The 5000-nt window shown below is 43.5% G+C and overlaps 2 long non-coding RNA genes across 4 annotated transcripts in view; one reads left to right on the forward strand and one right to left on the reverse strand.

Annotated features, from left to right (window-relative positions):
- LOC121826183 (uncharacterized) overlaps positions 1 to 5000 on the forward strand; it is a 195285-nt gene that overhangs the window by 112293 nt on the left and 77992 nt on the right. The window lies entirely within an intron of this gene.
- The window catches only part of LOC143267891 (uncharacterized), a 4990-nt gene continuing 4708 nt past the window's right edge, over positions 4719 to 5000 (reverse strand). Inside the window, exon 2 of the long non-coding RNA XR_013043539.1 lies at positions 4719 to 5000. This exon is cut by the window's right edge and continues 303 nt beyond it. This is a non-coding gene — a long non-coding RNA (uncharacterized LOC143267891).

The raw sequence follows: 5000 nt of genomic DNA on the forward strand, positions 1-5000 counted from the left end.
AGAACAAAAAGGACCTTGCCTAGCATATCACATGGTAGCTTCCATCTTGGTGAGGTCCCTTCGCCAAGATGGCTGACATCATCGTGAATGCTTCCATGTTGGTGAGGTCAATAGCCAAGAAAAGTGCAGTGTACCTGAAAAGTTTAGAGCTACGACTACCCCACCCCCACCCCCCACCCCCGCCCCAGGCATGCATGCACACACACAGAGAGGCACACCCAGAGACACATAAATAAACACATTTTGAAATGAAACTAAAATGTTAAAAAGTTAACAGGAGAAGAAATTAAAAAGAGACAGAGAGAAAAATGTTGCTCCTGGAGTTTTATTTTATTTTTTGAGTTCTTGATTGATTTTTCTTTGGGGGGTTTTTCGAGACAGGGTTTCTCTGTAGCTTTGGAGCCTGTCCTGGACTAGCTCTGTAGACCAGGCTGGCCTCGAACTCACAGAGATCCACCTAAGGATGTTGAGCATTTCTTTCAATGTCTTCCAGCCATTTGTGATTCTTCTTTTGAGAATTCTCTGAAGAGCTCTTCAGCCCATTACTTATTTATTTTTTTTTTTTAAATTGGATTGTTCAGTATTTTGAGTTCTTTTTTATACTTTGGAGATCAGTCCTCTGTCAGATGTGAGGTTGGTGAAGGTGTTTTCCCACTCTGTAGGCTGTCTTTTTGTCTTACTGACCGTGTCTTTTGCCCTGCAAAAGCTTCCTCGGTTTCAAGAGGTCCCGTTTATCAATTGTTGTGCTCGGTGTCTGTGCTCCTGGTGTGCCGATGCGTTCCAGAGTACTTCCTATTTGCTCTTCTATTAAGTTTAGTGTCCCTGGATTTATGTCGACCCCCTTGGACTTGAGTTTTGTGCTTGGTGACAGATCTTTTACAGATTGACATCCAGTTATGAAATCTTTACTTTTTTAAATAAAAGAATCAAACAAATCAGAGGGCAGTGACCTGTCATTTTCATGTAAGATGTGCATTTTGTCATCCAGTTCTAAGAGAGTTCAGTGATCATGAAAGACAGAGACAGGACCCTGAGGGCAGGTACATACATGCAATGAACAGAGAATCACACTTTACCATAGTTTGCAGGAGCTTTTCATTAGGTAATGGGCCATGCTTGCAAGCTAAGAGCATTTGCCAAAATTTGCAAGCTAAGAGCATTTACCAAAAAGTTTAGAACTGTGATTCAGCCCCCCCCCCCAAGGCATGCATGCACACATACAACACACACACACACACACACACACACACACACTCTCACTCACTCACTTTGTGTGCACATGTAGGCATACCCAGAGACAAATAAATACATTTTTGAGATTAAAATAAATGTACAGTAAAATAATGGAATAAATAAGAAATTAAAAACAGGCACAGAGGAAAACATTCCCAGAGTTACAGAAATAAAAGGAAGCCTGGTGTGGTGAGGCATGCCTTTAATCCCAGCACTTGGATCTCCGAGTTAAAAAAAAAAAAAAAAAGTAAAATATGAAAGAGGCCTGCCTGCCTGCCTGAGCCTGGTGGTGGTGGTGGTGGTGGTGGTGGTGGTGGTGGTGCAGCAGCCCTTAATCTTGGCACTCCAAAGGCAGAGGCAGGTGGATCTCTGTCCTTTCCAGGTCAGCTTGCTCTACAGAGTGAGTTCCAGGATAGGCTCCAAAGAAACCACAGAGAAACCCTGTGTTGAAAAACCAAAGGGTGGTGTGTGGGGGTGGGGTGGGGGAGGGTGGGAGATAAAAAAGGAAGAGGCCTGAATGGCATTGGGGTTTACTGGAGCCCTCATAAATCAGTTTGCCCAGCACTGCTGGCTGTTGTTTGTTTGATGCCAAGTGAATTATATTTGTGTTTATGTCTATTTATTTAAATTTAACTTTTTTATTGTTTTTTTGAGAGACAGGGTCTATCTGTGTCATCCTGATTATCCTGGTGTGTGTGTGTGTGTGTGTGTGTGTGTGTGTGTGTGTTGTTGTTGTTGTTGTTGTTGTTGTTGTTGTTGTTGTTGTTGTTGTTGTTGTTGTTGTCAAAGAGCAAAGGAGACTTCTCTGGCGCTCAGGGGTGGGGATGTCTTTATATATTTGGGCACTGAGTCTCTTGTGTGTGTAATGTTGGACTCATCGTGCATTTTTTAAAAACTATAGATGGTGGTGAGCCACCGTGTTGTTGCTGGGAATTGAACTCGAGAAAGACCTCTGGGAAAGCAGCCAGGTTCTCTTCACTGCTGAGCCACCTCTCCAGCCACTTACTGTGCATTTTTGAAGAACTGTTATTACAAAAAGCCCGGACGGTGGTGGCGCACGCCTTTAGTCCCAGCACTCTGGAGGCAGAGCCAGGTGGATCTTTCTGAGTTCGAGGACAGCCTGGTCTATAGAGCAAGATCCAGGAAAGGCGCAAAGCTACACAGAGAAACCCTGTCTCAAAAAAAAAAAAAATTAAAAATTAAAAAACAAAAACCTGTTATTACAAGCAGTGGCTTATCACAGAGATCTGAACCCCCAGTCCCCGGGTGTGTGCCGTGACTGACACTGAGTCTGCCCTTAGCTCTCTCCTCTCCCTCCCTTCTTCTCTCCCTCCCTCGCCCCCTCTCCTTCTCCCTCTCCCTCTCCCTCCCCCCCTCTCTCTCCAGCCTCATGCTGAACTTTTGTTCCTGTTTGTTTGTTTTTGACTGTATCATTTCTTTTGTGTGTGGGTGTTTCGCCTGCTGGGCTGCCTGCATGCTCACTGTTTCAGCGTCAATTTTGGAGTTCGATTTTGTACAGCGAGACAGATAGGTGTCTGATTTCATTGTCATGATTTGTTTAGGTATTGCACCAGTTGAGACAAGAGACTGAGACTTTCTTCCTAAGCCCTGAGGGAGGGTCTAACTTGCTCCAAGCCATCCAAGCGGCAAACCCTGGTGAAAGGTGGGGGGGAGGGGACACCAGGCAACCCGGAAGCATTTTGTCCCCATCTGTCAAGTGAAAAAGAGATTTTGTGTGTGTGTGTGTGTGTGTGTGTGTGTGTGTGTGTGTGTGTGTGTGTACACGAATGTAGTGCCTTTCCAGTGACCTCTGAGGTCACTGGTATAATGACTGGGTCCCTGTACTTTCACTGCTCTGGCCATTTTGTTCAAGGCTCTCCTTGTAAGGTTGAGATAAGGTTTCTCTATCTAGTGCTGTAGGCTGTCTTTTATATCAAATAGCTGTAGGGTTTGTTTGTTTGTTGTTTGTTTGTTTGTTTGTTTGTTTTTAAATCCCTAATCAAATAACAGATAAATAAATAAAGAAATTAAAAATGAAAAAGAATCAGAAAAACTGCTGCTACAACTACCTTGTCTCAAAGAAAGAAGACAAGAAAAGTTCAAGGTTACCATGTAACCTCTTGACCTTGTGCCAGAAACTTTAGGGAAGAAAGGCTCAAGGGTGAGGCCACAGCTCCACTTCTCTACTTAGATATGCATATCTGTTGCCTTCCAGTTAAGCATTACCTTCTTGTTGGAGTTGGAGAAAACCTTCGTTGTTAATTTGAATTCAGTCATTTTTAGGTTTCTGAGTGTCTCTCTATATGTGCTCCTGACAAATTATCCCACTGCATCTCTTGTGTAAGGAATGTTGGACTCATTGTGTATTTATTTATTTAATTATTTTTTTTTTAAAAAATATACTTGGTTGTGAGACACTGTGTAGTTGCAGGGAATTGACTCAAGAAAGATCTCTGGGAAAGCAGCCTAACCCTAACCCTCTCAAGCCACCTAACTCCCCAACAACTTGCTGGATCTCTGAGTTTTTTTAAAAAAAGACAAAAAGAAAAGAGGCCTGAATGGCATGAAGTTGCCTGGAGCCCGGGGCTTACCCTTCCCCTCATAAATCAGTCCCCCAGCACTACTGTCTGTTGTCTGTTTGATCCCAAGTGATATATTTGTGTTTATGTCTATTTATTTAATTTTGTCTGTCTGTCTGTCTGTCTGCCTGCCTGCCTGCCTGCCTGCCTGCCTGCATACAGGAGTATAACAAGTTCCTAAGTTGAGTTCTGTCATCATGAAAGAAAAAGACAGGACACCGAGGGCACATAAAATGAGCAGAGAATCATATTTAGCCACAGTTTGCAAGACTCTTTTAGTAGCTGGAAAACTGCTGGTGGGTGGGAGTGAGGCTGATCTCACTCCATCTTTTCAGCTCCTTAGGGTCTCTGGATATTCTTTGTTTGGTTTTGTGTGTGTGTGTGTGTGTGTGTGTGTGTGTGTGTGTGTGTGTGTGTCTGTGTCTGTGTCTGTGTCTGTGGTGGTGGTGAATGCCTTTCATCCCAGCATTCAGGAGGCAGAGAGAGGGGCTTAGTGACCTTCTGTTTTCAGTTCTGGCCCTCTAGAGGCTAGGAAACAAAGAGAACAAAAAGGACCTTGCCTAGCATATCACATGGTAGCTTCCATCTTGGTGAGGTCCCTTCGCCAAGATGGCTGACATCATCGTGAATGCTTCCATGTTGGTGAGGTCAATAGCCAAGAAAAGTGCAGTGTACCTGAAAAGTTTAGAGCTACGACTACCCCACCCCCACCCCCCACCCCCGCCCCAGGCATGCATGCACACACACAGAGAGGCACACCCAGAGACACATAAATAAACACATTTTGAAATGAAACTAAAATGTTAAAAAGTTAACAGGAGAAGAAATTAAAAAGAGACAGAGAGAAAAATGTTGCTCCTGGAGTTTTATTTTATTTTTTGAGTTCTTGATTGATTTTTCTTTGGGGGGTTTTTCGAGACAGGGTTTCTCTGTAGCTTTGGAGCCTGTCCTGGACTAGCTCTGTAGACCAGGCTGGCCTCGAACTCACAGAGATCCACCTAAGGATGTTGAGCATTTCTTTCAATGTCTTCCAGCCATTTGTGATTCTTCTTTTGAGAATTCTCTGAAGAGCTCTTCAGCCCATTACTTATTTATTTTTTTTTTTTAAATTGGATTGTTCAGTATTTTGAGTTCTTTTTTATACTTTGGAGATCAGTCCTCTGTCAGATGTGAGGTTGGTGAAGGTGT

This window comes from Peromyscus maniculatus, chromosome 11 (genome assembly GCF_049852395.1).
Source record: "Peromyscus maniculatus bairdii isolate BWxNUB_F1_BW_parent chromosome 11, HU_Pman_BW_mat_3.1, whole genome shotgun sequence".
Lineage (NCBI taxonomy): Eukaryota > Metazoa > Chordata > Mammalia > Rodentia > Cricetidae > Peromyscus > Peromyscus maniculatus.